General features: G+C 37.1%; 1 protein-coding gene across 1 annotated transcript in view; it reads right to left on the bottom strand.

Annotated features, from left to right (window-relative positions):
* Positions 1-8,227, bottom strand: part of LOC150097443 (F-box only protein 30-like) — a 210,001-nt gene extending 201,774 nt beyond the window's left edge. Inside the window, exon 1 of the mRNA XM_090407140.1 lies at positions 7,724-8,227. The gene's annotated coding sequence lies outside the window, so the exon portion shown is untranslated. The remainder of the gene's footprint in view (positions 1-7,723) is intronic.
* Positions 8,228-12,533: the final 4,306 nt, after the last annotated feature.

The raw sequence follows: 12,533 nt of genomic DNA, 5'->3' as shown, positions 1-12,533 counted from the left end.
TTTAACTACAGATATAAGTTGGGAAGAGGAAAATGCATGCAGTAATAAGGGAATGGAATTTCTGGAATTCTTGAGGGACAGATGTCTTAGGCAACATATAACAGAGAGAACAAGCGGTTCAAGAGTTTTGGATTTGGTCATAGTATCTGAGATGACATCTCTCCCCCCACCCCCTGTTGGAGAGAGTGACCATGTGGTTTTGACTTGAAAGACGAATAGACATGCAGGAGTATCAAAGAAAAGGGAACATATGTGGAATTACAAGGGAGCTGATTATAAGTCTTAAATCTCAACTAGGGGGTTCCATGGAGAGCAGAATTGGAAGGCCTGGATATCATTAGTGCATGGGATATTGTAAAGGAAGATTTGTTGGTAGCAATAGTAAGCTGTATTCCACAAGTGAAGAAGACGACACAATTTGGTGTAAAGTGGATGACAAACAATATCAAATAGGAACTGCAGGTGAAAAAGAGGTTATGGAAGAAAGATAAGGAGAGGCGTGGAGAGCAGATGCATAAAGAATATAAGACTCAGGCCAGGAGAGTGACTAACATGGCAAGGAAGGCAAAACTGGAATATGAGAAGAGACTGGCACTAAGATCCACAGATATTCCTAGAGAATTTTTAGTTATGTGGCCAGTAGAAGGAGAAATGATTGTGGGATAAAAATGGGAATAGTGACTGATGCAGAGGACATAGTGGAATTGTTCAATAAACACTTTATTGGAGTAGTTCATCCTGCAGGAGTAAATTTTAATACTAGAGGGGATAGGGCAGGTTCGAGGGTTTAGAGGTGCAGGAGGAGAGTGTGTTCCAAATACTGAGTACTCTGGATGTCAGTAAAGCTGTGGGACTGGATGGTATTTCAATATGAGTTTTGAGAGAATGTGCTAAAGAACTCACAGCTCCTTTGACCTGGCTTTTCAAAGAATCTGGCTACGGGAAAGGTGCCCAGGGAATGGAAGGAAGGTAAGATAGTGCCATTGCATAAGGGCGGTAGCAGACTGGAAGTGTTTAATTATAGGCCAGTTTGTGTGTCATCAGTAGTTGTTAAGATCTTGGAGAAATTAGTGAGGGACCGTATACAGAGTTGGGCAGATGAGGGTAATGTTATTTGTGAGAGTCAACATGAATTTGTTAAGAGGCACTCTTGATTTAGTAATATGATTGCCTTTTATAATAAAGTGCCAAGAGCAGTTGATGAGGGGAAAGGCATATACTGCCTTTTTTTTTTTATTTTGCAAAGCCATTTGACAAGATGCCAAATGATAAGCTGATATTTAAGTTGCAGCACATGGATTTAGATGTCGGGTTAGTCAACTGGATTCAGGATTGGCTGTCTGATAGGTATCAGAGAGTTGTATATGGTCAGAAAGTATCAAGAAGGCAGAAGGTTCCGGCTTATTACTGGGACCTGTATTGTTTAACCTTTATATCAATGACATTATCAATGGATTGAAATGGGATATTCAGTTGTTTGCAAATGATGTGAAGCTGGGAAGGGTTATTAGTAAGAGTGCAGATGCAGCAGCCGTGCAAGAGGATTTGAATAAACTAGACGGGAGGGAGATGTTCGTTTGATGCATCAAAATGTAAAGTCTTGAAGTTTGGGATACATTGATGGGAGGTTGCACACTCGATTAGACGAGCTGAACTGGAGGAAGTAGGGAAGACAACAGATCTGGCAATGATGATTGATAGAAAACTGAAATTCAGGGAACATATTGCAAAAGTGGTGAAGGTAACTCAGAGGATTGCTGCAATACTGAGAAGGACGCTGACCTACAGTGATAAAAAAGAGTTATCATTCCATTGTATAAGACCCTAATCACACACACTTAGACTATTGTTCTCAAATTTGATCCACAGGATTTGAAGGGTATAAATTAACTGTGTAAAGGATACAGAGACAGATAAAGATGGTTTCAGAGCTGTACAAGGGTGGGGTGAAAAATTCTCGGCCTAACAATGAAAAAATGAATTTATAATTTCAAAATTATTTTTATTTTTCAACATAATCTCCCGTAAGACTAATACATTTATTCCTGTGATGTTCCAGCACCATTATCCCGTCCCTGTAGTGGTTCTCAGTAGTAAGATCTGCAAAATACCCCTCTACAAATTTGAAGAAAAACACTGACCAGCGAGGAAGATCTTTAGTTTTGGGAAGAGATAGAAGTCAGAGGGAGCCAAATCTGGGGAATAGGGTGGATGTTACAACAATTCATAGTGCAGATCCCTTAATTTTTCCATTGCCAAAACACGTTTGTTGGCAGGTGCATTGTCCTGATGAAAGATGATTTTTTTCTTCTGCAAACTGGGTCTTTTCTCACGAATTTTTTCATCTATTCTAGTTAAAAGATTGGAATAATATTCCCCTGTTATTGTTTTATCCTTTTCAAGATAATTAATAAACAAAATGCCTTAATCATCCCAAAACACCAATTCCATGCCCTTTCCTGATGGAACAGACTTTGTCTTCTTTGGCGCTGAACAACCAGTTACTGTCCACTGTTTTGACTGCTGTTTGGATTCTGGTGTGTAATGGTGAATCCAAGTCTCATCCATAGTAATAAATAGACACACAAAATCAGTTTTATTCTTGTTAAAATGTTCCAAGCACTGTTCAGAGATTTTCATGTGAGTGCATTTTGGATCTGCTGTGAGCAAGTGCAGAACCCATCTTGCGCAAAGCTTTTTCATTTGCAATTCTTCGTGCAAAATATATCCTACACATTCTTTTGAAATGCATATAGTCTCAGCAATTTCATGCATTTTGACTCGCGGTCATCCAATACCATATCGTGCACTTGATCAATGATTTCTGGTGTTGTTACACTTTTTGGAAGTCCTACACGTGGATCACTTTCAAGGCTGGTACGGCCACATTTAAACTCAGCAGCCCATTTCTTAATTGTCGAAAACGAAGGATAAGAGTGCCCATAAACTTTTATGAAACTTCGAATGAATTTGTTTTGGCATTAAACCTTCTTTTACAAACATTTTATTATAACAGCACACGATACTCAATTTTATCCATTTCAAGGGATACAGACAACACTTTTGCTTCAGACAGCTGTATAAAAAAAACTACTTGATAGAATGACTTGCAGTTTTACATGGATGCTTATGACAGACATACCAATTTAGAAAAAAAAAACTTGCTAATAATGTTGCCATCTATGGTCGAGGCCGAGAACTTTTCAGACCACCCTCATATACTTGAGAAATGGCAAAGAAAAATTGTATAAGGGACGTTTAGTGAAGACCATACTGGATTAGGGTTTCAGTAGGTTTTAAGTAGGTAGATTTTAAAACCCTAACCAATAGATCCCACAATCTTTGTTCCAGTGGAACCTCCCTTACAACTGAACTCAACCACATACACAACACTTTCCTTCCCAATGGCTACAGCAATTACAGAATTAAAAAAATAATCAGTTCCTCCATCGTGGCACATTAGAAAATAAGGAGGTTCCTTTAAAAACTACACTCTCCACACAGCATTTAAGCCCTACCGTACACTTTACCCTTATCTATTCTAACAAAGATCAGCTCCCTCCTCTCTCTCAGTGCCTGGAATATATAAAGTACCCTGTTCCTGTAAGCTGGCTTACTTCAGACAGACAGGTAGATCAGAAACCATCCATTTAAAAGAACACAAATCATACATCTGCAATCATGACTATGGTCAATCTGGCCTTGCAGATCATGTTTTGGATACAACCCACAGGATCTCCTGGAGAAAAAACTACTATGCTCCATCATAGTAAATTCAAAAAAGAAAGACTGTTTTTAGAATCTGCAGTGGAAATCAGAAATCAACCAAATTTAAATAAATACGGTTACATAAAACTTCCCAAAATTTGAGAAACATTAATTATCAGAGATCCCACATAAGACTGTAGAGTCGCCTACGTGTTTCACTTAGTATTGTGGTGTATTTGAGTGTGTGTTACAAGAGTTATTTGTAATCCCTAAAGATGTCTCAGTGACTGAGATAAAATATTAGAAGCATTAAAATTAGTTTTAAATCCTTTCCTAGTGCTATATATATTCCATAAATATTCCATTAAACCTCCAACATGATGTCCTCCCAGCACTTAAGCCTCAACACACGAATATATAAAGGCGGCTTCAAGACAGAAGTAGTAAATTATTATTATTATGATGATGATGATTATGTGACACCTCCAGGGACTCATTGCACGAGGACACTCAAGAATGGTGGTTAAGATATTAGTAAAGTTGGTTGAAGGTTGAGTTCAGGAATGGGTGAATAGGAATATGATTCGCTATAATGGGCAGCATAGCTTTGTACAGCAGGTCTTGCCTTAGTAATTTACTCACATTTTATAACAGAGTGACAGCAGAATTGGATAAGGGAAATGACTACAACATGCTGAACTCTACAAAAGCATGATAAATACTGCATGGAAAAGCTATGGATATGAAACTGGTGGAATGGATTGGGTGGGGAGGACAGGCAGCCAGACAAAGTGTCTGGCTGTCAGATGATGTAGAATGGAATCTAAGAAGAATGAGGGTGACTAGTGGAGACCCTCAAGGCTCTGAACTAAGGCTGTAACTATTTAATTTGTATATTAATATTATAGGGAATGATTTAAGGGGGATTTATTCAGTTGTTTGCTGATGATGCAAAACTAGGGAGGGCAATAAATTGGCAGTGTGGACAAAGGATACATTTGCAACATTATTAATTTAATGTTGCAAAATGTATGGTTATGCACTTCTAGTGGATAAACAAAATTACATGTACTAACATTGATGAGGCTAAGGATTTAGGAGTGATGGTGGACAGAGTTGAAGTTCAGAGGACATATTGAAAAAGAGTAGTTCAAAGGATTACTTCAATGTTGAAGAATGCACTGATAAGTAGAGGGGGGGGGGGTATTAGCTCTCTTTTATAGGACTATGATAAAGCCACATCTTGATTATTGTGCAGAGTAGTCAAGATGCAGTTTCTTGGGGATGAGGAGGCAGTGGAGAGGATCCAGAGATGAGTGACCAAGGCTAATTCCAGTTCTGCAGAATGCTCCTATGAAGCTAGATTGAAGGTTTGGGTTGCAAAATTTGAAGACGACAGAGGGCACGAGACATATTTCGAGGGTACTAAAGAAATTTTTCAATACATGATGAGTAGAGAAAGAGACAGAACCAGGGATCATTCCTGAACATTGCATAAAGGTTTGCGGAATAGATTTTTTTTGGAAAGTGGTGAATGAATAGAATGGATTGCCAGAGGCAGTTATGAGTGCCCTGACAGTGAATGAAGTTAAGGAAAGGTACTGTGTGAATAATGGTTAGTATAGATCTCTTGCAATGAGTCTTGTGACTCTATGGAGATACCCATATAATAATAATGATGGTGACGCAAACAGAAAGACTGCCAATATAAACCAACTGTAAAAAGGAGAACAGATCATCCATTAAAGAAACACTGATAGCTTCTGAATCCCTGAAAGAATTATCATGATGACAGATTACAGTTCAAAGGTCACATAAAATTTGCTGGCCTATGCTTTATAACTCTTTGCATTTTTATCCAGCTCTAGTGTGAACAAAAGTATTTTAGTACGATGTGTGACCAAAGAATACCATAATTTTTATGTTCCTCTCTCAATGAATTAAATTAATCAGTGTGTTAAACACATTTCCAATCCTTTCTTATTACACATGTGCAAATAATATTCCTTAGCTAAAAAGTGAAATTATATGGTTTGATAGTATTTATATGATTTTGAACAGTGCACTGCACATCTTTTAGAGCAGGGAAGTCTTGATTTTTAGGGAAATATGACAGCCTATATGAATATTATGCATTTTTTTAATTTATTAAATTATATTATTATTCTCATTATTTTCTTTTTTTGGTCAACCATAATTTACATTAGAGTGTATATTATTACAGAATTTATAACAGTGACAGCTGAGTTGGACAAGGGGGGGGGGGGGGATGGCTACAGTGATATTGCTGGATTTTGCTAAGGCTTTTGACAGGATACCCCATGGAATACTGTCACACAAATTAGAGCAAATAGGGATGGATGTTAAACTGGTAACGTGGATAAGGGAATGGCTGTGCAAAGATACCAAAAAGTAGTGTATTGAGGAGCAGAATCCTGGATGAAGCAAGTGACCAGTGGTGTGCCTCAAGGCACACCACTTGGACCATTATTGTTTAATTTGTACATAAATGATATAGGAAATTACTTGAAGGGGAGATATTCAGTTCTTTGCTGATGATTCAAAGTTGGGTAGTGCAATAATTAACCAAAGTGATGTAGAGTACTTGCAGGATGATTTAAATAAACTGGCATTATGGATAAAAGATAAAGGATGTCAGTTAAATGTGGAAAAGTGTAAAGTTATGCATTTTTTTTGGCATTAAAAGATTACAAGCTCTGTACCACACTGATGGAACAGCACTCCAAGAGAATGATGAAGCTAGGAACTTGGGGTGATAGCAGATAGAGAGGTTCAGAGAGTATACTGCTAAATGTCCACGATAGCTCATAGGATTACTTGGTTATTGAAGAACACACTAACATGTACAGATAAAGAAGTTATTATTCTTCTTTACAAGGTGTCGATATGTCGACATCTGGATTACTGTGCTCATGTCTGGTAGCCTGGATTCCTTGGAGATGAAGCGGTAGAAAAGATTCCGAGGCGAGTGACCAAGTTGATGAGTGATGTAAGGAATGCTATCTACATTGATAGACAGAGTTTGTGGATTACAGAGGTTGGTTGATAGGCAGAGAAGAAGAGATATGACAGAAACATCTAAGTAACTAAAAGGTTTTTATAAGACTGATGCAGGGGAAATATTTCAGCAGTGTAACAGTGGTAGAAGAACAAGAGGTCATCCCTGGAAATTAAGAGTGTGGTTAACAAGGCTGTGAGGACTAAATTTTTGCTTGCAGAGTGGTAGATGAATGGAATGTGTTGCCTGACTCAGTTGTGAGTGCTTCATCTGTAAATGAATTCAAGAAGAGATATGATTGATATTCTGTCGATAGTTTGGGTCTCCTGCAATGAGTCTTTTGACACCATGGAGATACTCATATAATAATAATAATATGCATATATTATGAATCAATGCAATTAATCTAGATTCAACAGTTTTCTGACTTGAAATGTATAGCATTTCTTCAACAGGCCTCATCCCACATACATGGCAATTAATGAACTAACATATTGAAAAGGAATACTTCTTCATGGCTTGAAACACAGGCAGTCACTTTGAAACTTTTAAAAAATAACGTAGTAAAAACCTTAATAATCAGCTTTATTATGACTAAACTTTTTTCCTCTCTTTCTCATAAATCAGGCAAGGGTTAAAAAGAAATTTTTAAAATTAAAAAAAAAAAAAAAACTTCATTCTGCAGCACATTACTTAAAAAATATATAACGTTTCAAGGTGTCATTTAGGAGACAGCTGCACATGTATTAGTTACATAATAAACCAATCCGCATCAAAAAAGTGAAGAATTCTTGTCAGAAAGAAATCCGTTTTTCTAAATATTACACAAATAATTTTTCAGTTTTCACCATAAATTAAAAAAAAAAAATGCATCACCCAAAGAAAACGCAGTAATGATTTTAAAGGCTTTTTTTGTTGTCAAAACACACACACACACAAAATGCAGCTAAAAATCATTATTTCATACCCAACAGGTATTAATCAATGAAGTCTTACCTCACTTCCTTTCTAAAATTATCAGCTGACATTCACCTTTCCTAGTCTTTGGTTCAAAAATAGAAGCAAAAAGTTTAAACGTTAACTTAAACTACTGTATGAATATTACTATTTATAGATTACTACTGATACGATTATAAGAAGGGAAATTTCGTTTTATGCTTCTTTCCTTGTAGTATGTAGACTGCTATAACTTTTTCTTCATAAAGCAACATAGCATTATAATAATAATAATTTAAACATGTTATTTTCAACTTGAGTTACAAATCACTGTAACATGATTTAAGGACAACCATAATTTCTTATTCTTAAATTATTCAAAACGAGCGGAGGGAAAAGCTGTACACTATTTTCAGTTTCTAATATCTTAACTGTCGTTTCTAACATTTAGGGGTGGGGGGGTTACAAATTTTGAATCAAATTTATTTAGTATACAACATATTTTAATAATCGAGTGACCTCGGTGGTCAGCTGGGTAGAAGCCTAAACATCGGCAGACCTTGATACAAGCCGTTGTATACGATTTTAATCTGACTCGCTTTATGGTTTCATACGCGGGACACCAAGAACAACAAATACGTACAGAAAAGAAGCATACTAAACATCTACTGAAATTTTACATGAAGTTACAACACAGATTTTTTTTGTTTCCTTTTTGAAACTATAAAAGTTTCAAATTTATTTATTATTTTATAATATCATAATATTATAAAAGAATAAATCCGAAAACTAAAAAAATCATTCTTTCTTGTTAGAGTCTGCCAAACTGAAGGTTGTTTGCATTCTTTTTCTTAATTAATAACAAACGCATCACATAAATTACTTACAAGATGTTTTTTATGCAAACATTTCCAAATGTTTTAATCATGTTATAGCGTATCTATAGTGCTAGGTTACCCGAAGAAAGCCGTTCTCAGTTCGAACCTAGTGACTGACTAGAGGAACCTTTTCCAACCATTTCTTCGACCGGTTCCAGAGTTAATCGATCATGATTAAGTGGACTTTCGCCCCATCTCAAGAAAATCAATCGTAGAACCCACACTATCGCAAACAAATAATATAGTGTGTTAAGGTTATGAACCAGTGGCGGGTCATCCATAAGGGCTGCAGGGCTACATTGATTGCAGCTCCAGCGTTGAGCATACTAGCCAGTACTACATACCCTTGGCGTGCCCCTGCTCGCTAGTATACTCAACGCTGGAACAGCATTCAATGCAGCCCCGCAGTCCTTATGAACGAGCCGCCACTGTTAGGGACCACTGACTATCTTCATCGAATGCCATTTATAATTATCTGAAACAACATGTTATAGAATGGACCAGGGGTTTGAGAGTGCTGTATCTGGTAATAGCATCAGAACATGGGCGTCCGCAGAAAATTTTCCAGGGAGGAGCAAAGCTTAGAGAGAAATAATTACATCAATAAATTTTTATCTAATTGCTTAATTTTTTTTTCTTTTCAAAAGTAGATTATAGAATACAGCATTGCATCAATACAAAAACACATATATAATGTATATAAATTTACAATATAAAGGAAACAAGAATTAATACATCAAAAAAAATCAGCTAACGCCTATTTGTTCCCGTATAGGGAGTAGGCGGGACCATCGTATAAGAATTGAATTCTTTCTCTTTCGCTTGCAAACCGATTGACGACATTTTCAATAAGTTTCTTCTTTACCGCTTCCTCTTCTTGTTTCTTTCTCTGTACACTAATCATACATAAACCTGATAAGCACATTTTTGAGATAGTGGGCCTTATTTTTCAGGTCCACTATCTCAGAGGCCATGACTTGAATTTTTCAAGTCATGGCCTCTGAAACGTTTTCAAGGTGCTGAAACGTCTTTCAGTGGTACAGGTCGTAACAGGTAATCATACTAATAGCTATTGCCGAATTAATAGAAGGGAAATAGTCGCAATGTTCCAAAACTTCTGGTAAAGTTTGGGGAATATCAGTCGAAGGAAAATTTGTCCATTTTCATACCTTGTTTTCTCTATTTCTAAATATTGTAAATTGTATTTTTCGCTTACTCTTTTGACATCGTTTTGGAACTTTATTTTATCTATTTTTAGAATATTCTTGGGATGAAACTGAAATGCTGAAAATGCTATTTCGTTATCTGAGGAAAATCTTGATTGCATGGATGAAATTAAAACAAATATCGATTGCCGATAATAGTCTTCAGGTGTGATTCCAGGATAATTGCATCTATATTTCTGTATGGAACATCGTCTAAATATTTTTATTTTTATTGTTAAATTTTCAGCCATATGTAGTGAAGGTTACATATCGCAATCACTTTTACGATTATAATTTGTGGAATTTTTTACTCGATCCCAGGGGGTAAGTTCCCCGTCCCTCCCCCTCCCCTCTGCAGAAGCCCTTGCATCAGAAGATATACTGTATCTCCACAGATGCGAGACCCTTCGACACTTCTGCGCATGTCAAAAGAAGGAGAATCCATTCCGATATCACGGTAATCAATGCGTTTCGTGGGATGAGTGTTTATTATTGGAAAATTAGCTATTTTACTTGTACAACAGTTGGAAAATTTATGTTAAAAGCACGTGACTTCGCGTGTTGGTGGCTAATTCATACATCCTTTATTTCTTTCCTCCCTTCAGCATGAATTCACTATTCTTGGCACAAAGCCAACGTAGATTCTACGAAGTGTCGGTGGAACTATTAAGCTGGTAATTATGACAGACTTTGGAGGCACCTTGGAGCAATGCCGTGAATTCAGAAGTTAAGAGGAAAGAATGTCAGTAATGCATTGGATGTGGTCAGAGATTGTTTGAGAAAAGTAGTATCAGACTGCATGCCCAAGGTCGGGAGGATCAACCAAGTGAGAATTAAGTGCATGAGTAGAGATGATTTCTTACCAAACTAATCACCCTTCTTGTTTGCATTCTGCACTGCTCATGCGTATGATGATCAGCTTTTTTCTTTATATTCCCTCCACAGTGTCTTTTGCAGCTCTTGCTATATATCTCTACTCATCCAATTAAATCCCACTTAGTTTATCCTCCTGACCTTGGGTATGCAGTCGGATACTGCTACTCTGTAACAATTCCTGACCACTTTCCATTCAATACTTGTACATTCTTTCCTTGTAGCTTCTTAAACCATGGAACTGCTCTAAGATGCCTCTCATAATCTGTTATAATTACCAGCTTTATAGTTCAACACAAACCATTTCTTGACTGAGAATTCCACATGTTTGGAAACTTCTCAGAACAAGATTTGCATGTTCAAACCACCGAATTGGAGGCAGAGTGTCTACCTTGGTTATGAATATATCTACTGATGCTATTATCAGATCCAACACTCTCAAATCCTTGTCCCCTCTATACCATGTTGTTTCATTTAATCATTTCTTAGCAGCTGTATAAATTCCACTTCCATCTTGCTATGTCCCCATATCACATTGTGAAAGAAAACTAGCTAAGCAGACCAAAGCAAATCCAAAAGAGGTTTTTCGTTATACACCCTCTGTCCAAAAAGAAACCCGAACTTTCCGAAAATTGAAGAAACTAATGGTGCCACCTGTTGTATCTTTTTGTTGCTGAAAGCGGCAACCTTCATTAGTGTTGTGTCAACTGTTTATGACATTTGTTTCATTAGAAGCCGAGTTATGGTGCCAAGAGTGACAGTGTGTTTTGACGAACGGTCGGAAAATGAGTTTCAAACAGAGAGCTGCGATTGACTTTTGTGTTAAACTTGGAAAAGGTTTACCAAAATGCATCAAATGCTTCAAAAAGCATACGGTGATGAATGCTTATCCCGTACTCAAGTTAACGAGTGGTTTAAGCGATTTCAAAGTGGTCGTGAGATGCTTGAGGACTACGAAAAGCCGGCCATCCAAAATCTGGACTGAGCAAAGATAACATCCAAGCAATGCGTGATTTCATCGAAAACAAACCAAAATTGTCCGTGTGATTGATTGAAGATGAACTGGGGATTCCAAAATCAACTGTGCACAACATTTTGACCGATAGTTTGGGACTTCGTAAATTGATTTTGCGATTTGTTCCCCAGAAGTTGACCGACGACCAAAAAATGTATCGAATTGAACACTACAAGGACCTCATTAAAACCGCTCGTAAGGACTCGAACTTCCTTGAAACGTCGTTATTGGTGACGAAACGTGGTGTTTTGAGTATAATCCCGAAAGAAAAAACAAGAGTGCTGTGTGGAGACCACCAGAAGAGGGGCATCCGAAAAAAAGTCGCTTGGAGAAGTCAAAAGTAAAGAAAATGCTGATTTGTTTCTATGATTCCAAGGGCATTATCCACAAAGAATTCATTCCACCTGGCCAAACGGTCAATGGTAAGTTTTATCTCGAAGTTTTGAAGCGACTGATAGCGAGAATTCGTCGCGTACGGCATGAATATCGTGATGACCGACCGCTCGTCAAAACACACTGTCACTCTTGGCACTATAACTCGGCTTCTAATGAAACAATGTCATAAACAGTTGAAACAACACTAATGACGTTTGCCACTTTCGACAACATAAAGATACAACAGGTGGCGCCACTAGTTTCTTCTATTTTCGAAAAGTTCTTTTTGGACAAAGGAATTGGTTTACTGACAAAGACTTGTGGATTAAATTACTGTCTGAGAAGTTTCACCCACAAATCTACAATGAATACTGTACACCATCAATATTTCAGGAAAGGAATTGGTTCTTGGAAATCATTTTGACATCCAATTGGATTTCAGCAAGGCATTCAATAACATACTATACAATTGTTTTACAAATTGAAGGAAAACAGCATTATGTGTATGACACTTTACTGATCAA

The sequence above is a fragment of the Typopeltis vanoorti genome, chromosome 17 (genome assembly GCF_054136105.1).
Source record: "Typopeltis vanoorti isolate ZY-2024b chromosome 17, IOZ_Tvanoo_1.0, whole genome shotgun sequence".
NCBI classification, from domain to species: domain Eukaryota; kingdom Metazoa; phylum Arthropoda; class Arachnida; order Uropygi; family Thelyphonidae; genus Typopeltis; species Typopeltis vanoorti.
The sequence above is the reverse complement of the archived record's forward strand: the minus strand, read 5'-3'. Positions and strand labels throughout refer to the sequence as shown.